The 15,290-nt window shown below is 37.6% G+C and overlaps 1 protein-coding gene across 1 annotated transcript in view; it reads left to right on the forward strand.

Moving 5' to 3' along the window:
- The window catches only part of MME (membrane metalloendopeptidase), a 287,069-nt gene that overhangs the window by 11,965 nt on the left and 259,814 nt on the right, over positions 1 to 15,290 (forward strand). The window contains exon 2 of the mRNA XM_068546130.1: positions 726 to 904. The gene's annotated coding sequence lies outside the window, so the exon portion shown is untranslated. The remainder of the gene's footprint in view (positions 1 to 725; positions 905 to 15,290) is intronic.

Raw genomic sequence — 15,290 nt, forward strand, 5'->3', positions numbered from 1 at the left:
GTTACTGAAGCTTTGTAGAACAGTCTGAAGTCAGGGAGCATGATTCCTCCAGCTCCATTTTTCTTTCTCAAGATTGTTCTGGCTATTCGGGGTCTTTTGTGTTTCCATACAAATTTTAAACATTTTTGTTATAGTTCTGTGAAAAATGAAATTGGTAATTTGATGGGGATTGCACTGAATCTGTAGATTGCCGAGGGTAGTATGGTCATTTTAACAATACTGATTCTTCCAATCCGAGAACACAGTATATCTTTCCAGCTGTTTGTGTCATCTTCAGTTTTTCTTGGTATTTTTAAAATTAGGTTCTCAAGTCAGTTACTGATTCTATTTTCTAGATGTGTCCTTGTTTAAAATTAATTCTTTTGTCTTGGAACAACATTAATTTTCTTCACTCTTCTCTTCTTAGTATCGTTGTATTTAGTTGATGAATCATTTTATATCAAATTTTAAAAACACTTTGTATCAAAAAGTTCCACATCATCTTTAATTTTCTTGTTATAGTCTAAACTTGTCTCCCATCTTAGGGAATACTGTATTCATTTTAGGAACTTTTTTTTGCTTTAGCAGATTTTCTTTTATATTTTGATCTGCTCCTAACAGTAACAATAACAGTTGCCACTATCCTTACTGTACTACTCTATTACTGCTTTGACTACTACCAATACAACTACACCTACCAACACCAACACCAAAAGTTAATCCTTTTTAATTATGCTTCCTTTCAGGCCCTGTATCACTCAAAATCCTATCAGGAAACAAAACCCAATTCAGAAGATTGAAGAAACATTCACCTAAGTTGTCCTTACAGAACTGTGGTCGGGATTAAGGAAACCGATAAAGGATGCTGAGGAGCCCAGAGACCAGCAACAATGGGGAACCCTTGCTGCTTCCTAGGCCTAAAGAGGTAAGAGGAGAAAATGACATTACTGGAGAACTAATCTGGAGCACCAAAGGGAGAATAAGCAGCAGAGTCATGTGCTGAATATCTAAAATATATTTTACCTTTTAATCCCCAAAACAAAATATTACTATTACCTGAATTGTACATATGAGGGTACAGAGCGTTATAGAATTTGTCCAAGGCCACAAAGCTAAGAAGTTTCAGAATTAGTCCTCTTAACCATCTCTCTAACTTAAAAATCCATACTCCTATCTTCTGCAATAATAATTTGTTCATCAAATCTTTAAGGAGCCCCCCTTTATGCCAGGTGCTACCAGAGGTATTGGCCGTAGAATGACGAACAAAATCAATATGATCCTTCCCCTTATGCAACTTCCTTACCTTTGACGGGGGGCATATCTACATGTTCTGCTATTTTCCCTAATAGAGGGTGGGAGACATCTCCTTGACACCCTTCAGACCTTCCTCTTCACAAACAAGATTGAAGTTTGCTGGTGTAAGGTCTCATGCATTTTCCTGCGGACCAAAGGAAGGGAAGTGGGGACATAGGCAGTGTGATCAAAGAGAGTTCTCTTGCTGTTTCTCTCAAAATTTGTTAGAAGTCCAGGCTCCACATCTAGCAAGCCTGATTGAGGGCCTGATTTGTACCACAACAAAACAGACGGTATTGCTGGGGATTGGTTTGTTCTCCTGCTTCATTATGTCCACCCCTAGATGAAACGGCAACCAGACTGACATTCTATGCTTCTGTTTTTAGCCCTTGAGTATTTGGTCATTTGTTGCCTGAAGTTTGTTTCACAGTGGACCTGTTTTTAGATCGTACCCCTCCCAAGTAAGAAGCTGCTTAGCTTAGAGCTTTCTCAGATTCTGGCTGAGCTGCAGTTGAGAAATTGACTCGAGACAGAATATTTCTCTTCTTTTCCACCAGCCATTCATGGTTATAGACTATACCTCTCTAGATAGTGGATATTATTAAAGGCCTACATATTCACGTGTTTGCTTGTTTCCGCAACATTTTTTTTCTTTCACTTAAGTGACACTTATTGTACTGTGTTGAGAAACTGGTGTCCTGTATAAATCAGACTGAACTTACATCTTGATGATAGTTGGATTTGTATTATGAGGTTAAGACCTTTCTAAAGGTCAGCACAAATGGTTTTACTTGAATTTTTTTTTTTTTTTAGTTCTTTTGGTTAGCTTTACTGCTGTCAGAGAGGGGAACTCTTGTAAATGTGACTTTATGCCTACAAATTTCCCACATGTTTTTGAAAGAATAAATGTTTTGGAGAAAATTTAGCTATAGCAAATAAAAGAAGAAGAATGAGACCAAGTTCCCCTAATAGGTCACTAAATAAAGAGAAAAATAAGTAAGGTAGGTACAACAGTTATTTTGAAAGAATAGGTTCAGATTTTCTGTTCTTGGGTTTGAGGTGAAAATAGGATGTTAAAACAGAAATTTCCTGCATGCAGCTGCAAATATGTACTTGCACTCAAACTCCAGGGCTGGCTTCAATGAGAAATGGGATAAATAGAGCAAATTGAGGGAGGAGAAGCAAATCTTGGGAGACAGTTACAGAGCAGGAAGAGGAGCTGGATTTAGCAAAGGAGAGAGAAAGATAATGGATGGAGTGTTGCCCTATAAAAGTGTGTTTACTTTGAAGTATTTTTTTAGAGTTTAGTATCAAGAAATCCTTTATCTCAGGGTTACAGATTTTTCCTGCCATCATTGATATTTCTTCCTTCTCTATTTTGTACATGCTTTATCTTTCCCAGTTAATTTAGGCACACTTCCATTATTAAGACAACATATCAATAAGGTAGCAATTCCAACTAGATGGCCTTATCAGAACAAACCTAAGTATTATACAATATAAAACCTCCATCACAGAATGAAGGTTAACAAGTCATTTTCATAGGAAATGTTCTTTTGTTATAGACAAATTTATGCTCCATGATTATTAGCCCAGGAGTCTGACTTCTAAATTAAAAGACATTTTCATGCTCTTTCTCATTTGATAACCAGATACCTTTCATGCTGTTAATTCTCTTTTGGTAGCAATAGTTACAGCCAAGATCTGCTGGTCACAGATGCACTCCCCTACTATCAGACTTCTATTCATTTATGCAACATACCTTAATTAAGCCTGCCTCTATAATATAGTTTTCCAGGTTCCAAAAACAATTCAAAGATAATATCAGAGAGTCTCTGTCTTCAAGGAGATTACTGTTCAGGGATTATTAATAGTCATTGGAGTCAATTTTTTAAATTACTTTCTTTTTATTAAAGTCTTTTGGTACCTCTAGAACCTATTAGCAACAGAGAAATTATCATCATTTTCAAATGGGAAAATCTAACTAATTCATTCAAAGGGGAAAAGAAACATGAATTTAGGAATAAGAGAAACTGAACTCTTGCCTTTCAAATTGAATGCTTCTCTCAGAAGGTATATCTGGCTTTAATGGAATCATACTGGAAGAATATTAGCATTGAGTCATAATGCTCTTCAATGGTTGAAAATCATTTTTTTACAATATAATTAATGATTATTAAGTGAGTCAATAATATAGACCCTCCTTTTGTCCAGCACAATGTTAGATAAGAGAGAATTTTTAAAGTAATTATGACATAAATTGAGAAGCAGAAGTAACATAGGAAATAAATTTAAATACACTACACAGTACTTGATAGTTTACAAAGCATAGTCGTGAACATTGCTTATTTGATTATACACTATAGTCTCTTTTGAGCTGGCATAAATACAACAGAGCAGACAATCAGGACTTATTCAGTGGGGCAGATTAAAATGTTACAGAAGACAGAGAAGGGCAAAACCAATGTGGACTACAGTAGCAGGGAAAGTTTCCTTGAATTGCAAAGTATTGTTCTCTATTTACTTTATCTTTTAAAATTCTCTTTTCCTAGCTAGATGCCTCAATCCTCTTTCTTTGATTCAGTTGTAGTATAGATTTGAATGAGCAGTTAAGGGTTGGGGGGAGTAGATATTATTAAAGGCAGGTGGATAGGAAACAAAATAAAATTCCTACAAAAGTCAGCATTCAAAGGAGTACAAAGAAGAGGTGACTATGTGCCATTTCTTTTAGAGCCACTTCTTCATTTTCACTAAACCCTCTGCCTGGATTCCTTTCTGCACTGAGCATGTTGTGGGCCAAGGCTACTGTCTCATGAATGTCCTGTTCTGATCATAACTCCTGCCAGAAATGTGGGTAAGTGTTGTTCAGATCAAGCCAGGCAACAATTTTGTGCTCTGCGCACAGGTTTAACTAGACCAGTGATCAGAAATGACACTTTGCTGCAAAATGGCAAAGTTGAATAAGGTGAGTGAACATCGCCTTGGTCCCTTTAATCCTCTTTGGGCCAAACAAAATAACCAAGCACACACGCATACACAGCTGAAGTGCTTTTAAATGCCTCGGTTTTTGTGTGTTTTTTAAAAATTTTCCCAAGGCAGCTTGAACAAACCGTTGCATTTTAACAATGATGGTGGTAGTTACTCAAATGCTGAGGTGCCGGTACTCATCACAGCTCTCTCCCAAGCCTCCCGCTATCTTCTCCTGTCTCTGCCCTTCTGTGTTACATCACAGGCCTCATGTGTGCAGGTCACAGATGCAGGTTAAAGGAGATCACCATGGGGAAATAAAAGGAAGATAAAGGGAATCTTACCATTTCTCAGCTCTTGTGCAAGGAAACATTTTATATTTCTTCAGTCAAAGGGGCATATGGGTCAATCATTGCCCTCTTATTTGAACTTGATCCTGAAAAGTGATTCAGACAAGACAGGAAATGGAATATGTTTGAGTAGATGTATGTCTTTTATTAATGCATACATGCAATACCAGTACATTTTTTAAAAATTATACTTAATTTACAATGTTCTGTTAGTTTCTGGTGTACAGCAAAGTGATTCAGTTATATATGCATATGTAGATATAGACATATTCTTTTTCATATTCTTCTCCGTTATAGGCTATTATAAGATGTTGAAGATAGTTCCCTGTGCTATACAGTAGGACCTTGTTGTTTATCTATTTTATATAGAGTAATTTGTATCTGCTATCTCAAACTCCTAGTTTATCCCTCACCCCCTTCTCCTCTGGTAACCATAAGTACGTTTTCTATGTCTGTGAGTCTGTTTCTATTTTGTAAATAAGTTCATTTGTATCATATTTTAGATTCCGCATATAAGTGACATAATATATTTGTCTTTCTCTGACTTACCTCACTTAGTATGATCATCTCTAGGTCCATCCATGTTGCTGCAAATGGCATTATTTCATTCTTTTTTATGGCTGAGTAATATTCCATTGCATACATGTACCACAGCTTCTTTATCCATTCATCTGTCAATGGATCTAAATGTTACTTCCATGTCTAGGCTATTATAAATAGTGCTGCTATGAATATTGGGGTGCATGTATCTTTTCAAATTAGAGTTTTCTCTGGATATATGCCCAGGAGTGGGATTGTTGGATCATATGGTAACTCTATTTTCAGTTTTTTAAGGAACCTCCATACTCGTTTTGATAGTGGCTGCCCCAATTTACATTCCCACCAACAGCGTAGGAGGCTTCCCATTTCTCCACACCCTCTCCAGCATTTATTATTTGTAGACTTTTTGATGATGGCCATTCTGAGTGGTGTGAGGTGATACTTCATGTAGTTTTGATTTGCACTTCTCTAATAATTAGCAACGTTGAACATCTTTTCATGTGCCTATTGGCCATCTGTATGTCTTCTTTGGAGAAATGTCTATCTAATACCAGTACATTTAAAATTTAAATTAGCATATAAACTAATCACAGTAGTGCCTCATTGCACTCTAGTTGGAAAATACAGAACCAACATAGAATAGCCAGAGATTAAATACAAGATTGTGTAGTAGCTAACTGCTAAGTTATGAATTAAAAGCAATAAATAGGACTCCCCTGCCAATGCAGGGGACACAGGTTCGAGCCCTGGTCCGGGAAGATCCCACATGCCGTGGAGCAACTAAGCCCGTGCACCACAACTACTGAGCCTGTGCTCTTGGGCCATGAGCCACAACTACTGAGCTCGCGTGCCACAACTACTGAAGCCTGTGCACCTAGAGCCGGTGCTCTTCAACAAGAGAAGCCCACGCACAGCAACGAAGAGTAGCCCCCGCTCGCTGCAACTAGAGAAATCCCACGTGCAGCAACAAAGACCCAACACAGCCAAAATAAATAAACTTATTTTAAAAAAAAGAAAATCAATAAATAACCAATAATATCATATTTATTTTCTCTCCTATGTAAATACATACTTCTGAAAAACATTTTTGTTGGAATAACTATTCTACTCTCAGACTTATTACTATCTTCCAAAATGAAAAACATACAAATTTCAACATACAGGATTCAGCAGCAGCAGCAGCTGCAGCACTGAAAAGAAAAAAAAAGGCAAATTCAAACCTAAGGTGAACATACTTGGCTAAATAGCATTTTTCTTCTTTGTTGGCTTTTGGTTGTTGTTATTTTGGCTGATTTGATTTGGAGAACTGACATTACATTTTAAAATTTCTAAACCCCTGGGCTTCCCTGGTGGCACAGTGGTTAAGAATCCGCCTGCCAATGCAGGGAACACGGGTTCGAGCCCTGGTCCGGGAAGATCCCACATGCCGCGGAGCAACTAAGCCCGTGCGCCACAACTACTGAGCCTGCGCTCTGGAGCCCGCAAGCCACAACCACTGAGCCCATGTGCCACAACTACTGAGCCTGTGTGCTGCAACTGTTGAAGCCCCCGTGCCTAGAACCCATGCTCCGCAACAAGAGAAGCCACCGCAATGAGAAGCCCGTGCACTGCAACAAAGAGTAGCCCCTGCTCGCCTCAGCTAGAGAAAGCCCATGCACAGCAACGAAGACCCAACTCAGCCAAAAATAAATTAATTAAATAAATAAAATTTTTTTAAAAAGACATAAAATTTCTAAACCCCTTTCAGAGGCTCTGAGTGGAAATAGAAAAAGTAAGAGGTAATTCAAAAATATTGCAATACTGAAAGTAAAGAAATTCTGCAGGGGAAATAGAACCTTTATTAAACCAAGAAAAGAAAGCAAAAGGCAAGAGAGTATAGAGAAACCAGCTAAACAAATTTGAAATAGAAGAAAGAAAATAATAAAAGGTATCATGTTTTTACAAAAATACATAAAATCAGTGGGATAAGGAAATCAAATGGAAAGGGATGAATTCTAGGAAAAGGTATTCTCTGTGGTCGAAAGACAGTTGGACAGAAGACAGAGGTTCTAGTCTCACCTGTTGCTCACTGGTTGTGTGACTCTGCAGGATGTTAAAAGTTTCTGGACTTTGCAACTCTGTAAAATCACTTTTGCCTCAGAAGGGTAAGATCACTTCAATTTCTCAAATTCTTTGAGAGAAAACATTTTTGCATCTCTTCATTTCTTCTTTGCTACTCTTTACTACTGAACAGTTAACAATAGTGGACTTGATACTCTAGACTGACTAAAAATAGAGACATACTAATAAAATACTGCCTGATTTACAGGGTTAAAATAGTTGACAAGTAGGATGGGTAAATGAGTCCTTGTGTCTCTAGGTCTAGTTTCCTGTAACTGTTCACAATTCCCCTGAGTGCATGTAGCCCACTGATAACACTAAGAATGCCTGATTGTGGATTGGTATCCCAGAAATACTAAATATTTCTTGAATGCTCCCTGACTAAAATGAAAGCAAGAAAAGAGTGTGATTAACTTGTCTGTGGCAGCTGAGGATCAAAAGCAGACTGAGGGCTGTGCTTACGTACGGGCAAAAGAAATTATTCAGGGTGTTTCTGTGTTTTATAAAAGTACTGCTTCTACTTTGCTTTTAAGTATTTCATTTAGTGTTTCCATTTTGATTATAATTCATAACCAAAATGAGACAATCTATGTCAAGTGCTTATTAGAGTGCCTGGTTCATGGTAAGTGTTCAATAAATATTAGCTTACTATTAATAACTTGAAAGTGTGTTTGTATTTCACAGCTTTTACTTTCTGTATAAAAAGATGATTTAGCAAAGACAGATTCATGCATTAGTAGTAAAGGCAGAAACAATTAAAATAATAAGGGAGCCGGATTGGGGAAAGAAAGGAGACATGGATGTATAAATTATTATTCAAAGGAATTTTGGGCCATGATTTGTTCTATTCCCTGCTCTTTCAGTAATGAGTGTCTACACACAAACACACACACATACACACACTTTAGAAATTCATGTCCACAACAGGAAGGAATAATTTTTAAAATTCATGAATTAGAGTCTGATTTACCACAAAAGGAAATATCTTTTGGGACTACATTCCTTATGAGCATATGTTAAAAAAAATTGCCTTACGTTTCTGTTTAGAAAGATATTCTGCCCCCCACCCTGTTACATTCAGAAGAAAGTAGCAATGCTTCTTTATGAACAGAAAGCATGTATCTGACAAAATCTAGCTTTAAAAATAATAACAGAACACATGAAGCCCCTTCAATGTATATGAAGTTTCCATCAAGAGAGTGGAGCTGGTGGAGTGAGAATCACAACTTGTGAGGAAAATCTGGCTCTGACTGGAAAAGGAGGACCATGACAGTTTAGGATGATTTGAGAAAAATTAGGTGTCCTGATCTTGATTTATGAATTTGGGTCATAAAATAAATAAAGATGTGGCAACCACTAAGGCAGGTGAATGTGATTCAAAGTCATTCCTTAGATTAAAATAAAGTTAGAGCAACAAAAAGCCACTTCTGCCGCCAAATTTTTCCAATTAGGATTGAATAGCTAGTGCATTTCAGAGGTGGGAACACTAAGGAGGCACACAGCACTATCTCACTAATGGGTCTAGTTTAGAGAAAGACAGGCTATTAAACTCAAAAGTGCTTAAAATGTGAATACCCCAAACCACCAGGAACCTATAAACATATCAAATTCTAATACTTTGCAATACTAAAAGCTAATACATGAAAGAAAGATGAAAATACATGAAAGAAAGATGAAAGACTTTTCTTGATATTTCTTTAACTATTACTATAAAGTTTACTTACTTGGTTCATAGTTGAGGGAGTCTTTTATATGATAGACACTGTATGATATGGTAGTAGATTTGATAAGGTAGTAGAAAAACATTGGATGACTTGAAGTTTCCTATCCAACCAGAGCTCAAACTTTTGTGGATTTAAAAAAAAAGAAATAAATTATTATAGTACTGAGTTCTGGATGTTGAACATGTCCTTGGTAAGTAGAGAGTACTGTGGAAGCACAGTGCAGGCAGCAGCCCATACTGAGTGGGAAGGGTGGAGAAGGCATCTCAAGCAGGTGAGATCTGAGATGGGCCTTGAAAAATGAGGAAGAGTTTTCTAGGCAGAGAAGAAGGAAGAGAGAGGACAATCCACACAGAATAAATAGCATGAACAAAACACAAAAGAATCAAAGGGCAGAGAGAGACCATCTGGAGCATTGTGAGGAGACCTGAGCCAGGAGATGAGGCTGCTTGCTCAGCCAAATGTGAAAGAGGGCTTTGTAGGTCTTGCTGAAGAGTTAGAACCTTATCCTGCAGGCCATAGGGGGTGAGTCACGTTGAAGGATGTGTGCTTTTGAGAGATGGCACTCATGACAATGTGGATGGTAGAAGAAAGAGATTAAAGACAGAGGGTCTGTCAATCATGCAGGTAAGGAATAAGAAAGACTTTGATTAAAGTAGTGTCAGGGAAGCAGAAGTAACAGAGAAGGTCCACTGGGGTTGAATGATAGGATTTCATGTGGAAGGTAGAGGAGAAAGAGCATCAAGGGCGACTTTGGCTTCTGTCTAGAGGAATGCTGCTTCATCCTGAGGGGGACGAGGAGGAGGAACGAGAGATGGTTTTCCATAGAGTCAGGTAGGGCTTGTGGTACCAGTGGGAAATCCTGGTGATTCCTTTAGGAAGCCCAAAAGATCCAGCCTGGAGATAAAGATCAGGGGTTCAGTATCTTATGGGTGTTACTTAAAAGTCATGGGAGTGAATGAGCTGACCAAGAGAGCATGTATAAGAAAAAAGATAGATGGAAATGGGCCAAGGAGAGATTCCTGGGGAACGCTGCAGATGCCAGCAGAGGGACCAAAGACTATGAAACCATGCCAAAAGCAGCACTCAGAGAGGTGGGAGAAAAACTAAGAAAGTTATATTTTGGCTAAAGCATCATGTAAGAAATTGAATCATGTGCCTATATGTTACTGTATGTATCCTAACATGGGCAGATCTAATCTGTGGTCCCACAAAGTCACAACTAGATATCCCTACTCACCTTGTGGAAATAACCAGAATTGCAGGCACTATAACTATAAGAAAATCTTATTCTAGAACTAGATGAGCAATGAAAAATCAATAAAGTGAAAGCAAGTCCTACAGTATATTAAATATTGACTGAACCCAGATCCAATTTGATTAAAAAAATGCATACAACAAGATATTATTTCATAGCAAGCACTAAGGATTAATGAAGGTATAGATGCTTAGTCCAGACAAATAAATTTGGCAATAATCAGGTAAAAGGGTCCAAATTAGTGATGTGCCACTTGTTTTCCTTTGCTTGAAATATTATTCAAATTGTACGTTGTATAGATGTTCCTACATTCTTCCCATGTATACACACGCAGAGGGGATAATGCAGCATGTACTACTTTGGACCCATTTAAAAACACCTAGGTAACTCTTCAGCCAGTGAAACTTAAATGATGTCTCTCTCACTTCTATTTCCAAAGGAAAAACATTACACTGTACTCACAAACTGCGTGTGTTTTCTCCATCAGTAAATATATGTCATATGTCAAAATAAACTGGCCAAGGAAATGTAAATAAATGATTCAGTACAACCCATTACCAGTACTGGAAAAAACTCAGCGTGTAACGCCTACAGATTGTGAGTCAAGAACACCAGGTTTTCACGTAATGGGTGGTACATGTTGTGATGAGAAATGGGGAATGGAAAGGAAGCTGTAACACGGATGGGTGACAAAGTATCCTGTGCACTCAGACTCGCCATAACACATTGAGATGCCCTACTCTGGGGTATGTCTCCTCCACATGGAACCATAAGGCTCCTCAAGGGAAAAAACAGCTTAATATTCACCTTTTTACCTCTATACCTGACACAATTTAAACACCAAACGAATCCATTAGGCTGAGTCAACTTAGAGAACCAACAGATGTCAAGAACCATGATAAACAGGATAAGAAGAGCATAGCAAAACTGTTCACCATACCTGGGAAATGCTTAAACTGATCTAAACAAGTAAAGCACTGTGGTTGTCTGTAGGAAGCCCAGAGAAGAAATAAGATGAAACCGTGCAGAAAATGTGCCCTCTTCAAGTAGAGAAGAGGACAAAGTGTAAGTGTTGTCAGGAATTAAAAGGGCAGGAATTCAGTTGGGAAGGGGACCCTTGCTTCAGCCAAGGTAGACAAGGAAATGCCATTCATGACACTGACCAAGTGTCTAGGCATGCTTTACATTAAATTCAAGGTCTATCTTTGTGACACTTTTAGTTATTGTTTGAACACAGCTCCTCTGACTTTATTAGGTCATATGAAGTTTTCAGCAAATAACACTGTGCCTGGCACATAGTGGATATCACAAAAATTATTGAATGAATACATTTGAATTTTCCCTCTCAAACTGGCTATTATTAACTGTAAGCTACCATTAACCGTGGCTGGGAACTGGCCACATGCCATTCTTGACTGAGCTCCAGCCTGGGCGTAATACTACTAACAGTACTCTTAGTAACAACCACCACAACTTTTCCATAGTGCCAGACACTGTTCTACATTCTTCATATGCATTAACTCATTTAGTCTTCACTAATAATCCTATTATTCTCCCAATTTTGTAGAAGAGGAAACTGAGGCATAGAAAGATAGGCGGGAATGAGAGAAACATAAAGACAAGGGTAATGATTCCCCCTCCTCCAAACTCTTATTGAGGAAGATCTGGCTGTTCCCAATTACCAAGTTACAGGAGAATGGATCCCCTAATAGCTAGAGGTCACCCGAATGTGAGGGACCAAGAGTAGAGGGTATGGGACAAAGAAAGTTCATGTGCCAGGTGCAGGTGCAGCTGATCCTCCTGGGATGCAGTGAGAAAAACCAGAAGCAAGGCTGGTTTCCCCCAGTATCAGAAAGTAGCCATAGACCACCACACTGGTAGCAATTTAGTAAGGCCATGATTCTGTGTAGAGAAGTCAGGCTTCATAATTATGTTCCAAGTACTATAACCTTTGGGAACTACTCCGTTTGATAGAGGGGAGAAAAATCACCAACATCTCGTCAAGTTGACAGCTCCTTAATTCTGGGATTTGGCATCACAGCCCAGGGAGTGCTGGGATGAATACAAAATTGCAGGGACAGGACTAGACTAAGCAAGGGATGACTGACACTAGGTAAACTTAAACTTCTTCAAGTCATGCATTTAATCCCATTTTGAGTTTGAGAACTCACAGTTGCTTGGACTCAGACATTTATCAGTGAAATTTCTAATGCATCATTGAAATTCAGGTCAGCTTTTCAAGTGGTGTTTGAGATTATCCAATTCAGTTCAGACATCTTCCTTTTGCCATGAACAGGTAACTGTTTAAGTTGATGAGTTTTCTTTCTGTCTACAAAAGATCAAGTGTCATTAAGCACAACAGTTTAACTGATCTAATAAGTAACACATCTAATAAATGGAGAAGTATGTGACAGGGTAAGGAGACTCTCCATCCTGGTAATTAACCAAAATTTAATTTTCTAGGAAGGTGATGCTTCAGGGGAGGGAAAGATGAGGCTTTTTCCTGTGACTCTTCTGAAACCCTAAGCAGTGGTTTATGTGCATGTGGGTTTTTTTGTTTTTTTTGTTTTTAATGGAAAGAATATCCTTAGCTTTTGTTTAATTGCTGAATCAGTCAGGAACCCAGAAAAGATTAAGAATCACAAGTATACAGATAATAAATTAGAATTAAGAAAATATCCACTTTCCACACTGAGTTGAAGGGATACCAAAAAGCATTTTCACCAGAGGTTAAACTCATCATTACTCTTCATGCTGTTTTCATATATACATTTGCATTTTAGTGGGATGCATCATAATAACTGGATAAGAACATGCCCTAATGTCAGATCCTCAGGTTTGAATCCCAGACCCACTTCTTGCTAGCTCTATAAATTGGAGAAGTTGCCTAAGATTTTTCTTGTTTAGTCTTCTCATATAATAGCATCCACCCCCTACTGCTCTTGAGAGGATTAAATTACACTAAGTTTACAAAGCCCTTCTCAAGGCACCTGGTACTTAAGAATTGTAAGCTTATTGTGGTTATGATTGTATAGCTGTGATAAAATTTTACATCAAAAAAATTTTCCCTAATTTGCAGGGTTTTTTCAGAGATTCATGATGGCTCAGTAGTCAGTCATGAAGACACCAGTCTCCATCTGCATTTACTGTACTATCTTTATGACTATTTTGTTAGGTACCAAGAAATCATAAGCTGCTTTTGTTTTCCAATGATGACATGTTGCCAAGTTTTTGTCAATTTTCCTCAAATATGAGTTGTAATTTAATTTTAAGTAAAACTTGAAACTCCTGGCACCTGCAACTCCCTTATACTTGGGAAAATAGAACTTCCTATTCTTTTAAAAAAACATTTTTTTTTAATTTTATTTATTTTTATTTTTGGCTGCGTTGGTTCTTTGCTGTTGTGCACGGACTTTCTCTAGTTGTGGCGTGCAGGGGCTACTCTTTGTTGCAGTGCGTGGGCTTCTCATTGCGGTGGCTTCTCTTGTTGTGGAGCACGGGCTCTAGGCACGCGGGCTTCAGTAGTTATGGCGCACAGGTTTAGTTGCTCCATGGCATGTGGGATCTTCCCAGACCAGGGATCGAACCCGTGTCCCCTGCATTGGCGGGCGGATTCTTAACCACTGTGCCACCAGGGAAGCCCAGAACTTCCTATTCTTAAGACAAAAGACTCAAAGAGTTCTTTTGAGTTTATACAAAACAAAACAACATGTGTGTATGTAAGGAATTAAGTAATCTAAAAATATATAATTAAATTTCCCTTAAAATAAGCATTCTTTCAGCTCTTTTGTTTTTGATTAGAGGAGAAACATTTCCTAAACATTGAGTTAGTTCTCTGAATTTTCAAGGATGACATACATCAAGAAAAAAGACAAAAGAAGTAAAATGTTTACCCAAAATTCACTTGAAAGTGAAGTATGGTTTGTCTTAAGAATTTACCTACAGAGAAAGGGAAAAGAGTTTATTCATGTAATGGATTCACTCATTCCTTGGGAGAACACAGGCAGCCTGCCTTAAAACTATTGTCCCCAGAGACTCAGAAAAGAAGACCATGTGAAGATGGAGGCAGAGAGATTAGAGTCCTAAGAAAAAAAATATCGGGCAATTTTTGGTGAAACTTACTTGTTTTTATACTGTCATTAACAAAACTTCCCAAATGCTTACATTCTTTTGCATTTTGTGAAAACACCTTTGTATTTGGAAGTTAAGCTGAGGACATGTAGATCAGAAAATATAATCATTGTAGCATTGATGATATTGTATATAAAAATTATAGATTTCTTTTTTCAAGCCACTGACAACAAGTGCAAAATTATACTTGTTAAAGAAACATACTAAGCTGAGAGGGTGATGAATTTTCAAAAAGCCAATTTTAGCTCAATTCTGCAAAAATAAAATAGCTTTAATTTTTTATTATTTCTGTCATGAAAGGAAATAAATTGACCCAGATAAGCTTTATAGATCCACAGGGCTAGAGGGATTCACTACAAATAAACCTTTAGTCTATCTCCCAGTTCCTAGGCTGAATAACTTCTTAGCCACTCAAGATTACAGTTATTCTCCCAAAAATATAATTTTGATAACCTTGTGTAATAATGCATTCTAGGAAGTAAAATATACTCAGATATATCATATTCCCTTTTATCTTGCTATCTATGAAATGTGTTCATCATTTAACTCTGTTAAAAATATTTAACTGAATTTCTTTAGTATTTTTTCCAGGCCTTCCAACACAGATGTCAAATTATTTATTGTTTTGAGTGGACTTATCTTGTTAACGTAGGCACATTTCCATGCACAGATGATCTATTATTATGAAAATATTGTTTTCTAACCCTGGTAATTATTAATTATTCCATCAGTCCATCCCTCAGCAGTGAAATGTTGCTCCGTTTACAGAGCTAGACAACACTAACATTTCTAAGGTATTAATAAGTGCCAACCTCCTTTTTAGGTCACTTTAAATTTGACTTGAATTAACACTTATTAAACGCCTACTATGTGTAGGCACCCTACTTTCTGCTTTCACAAACAAAAAAATATATAATGATGATACCCAGCAAGGAAATTATAGGCTTATGT

This window comes from Eschrichtius robustus, chromosome 6 (genome assembly GCF_028021215.1).
Source record: "Eschrichtius robustus isolate mEscRob2 chromosome 6, mEscRob2.pri, whole genome shotgun sequence".
In the NCBI taxonomy this organism is placed as follows: Eukaryota; Metazoa; Chordata; class Mammalia; order Artiodactyla; family Eschrichtiidae; genus Eschrichtius; species Eschrichtius robustus.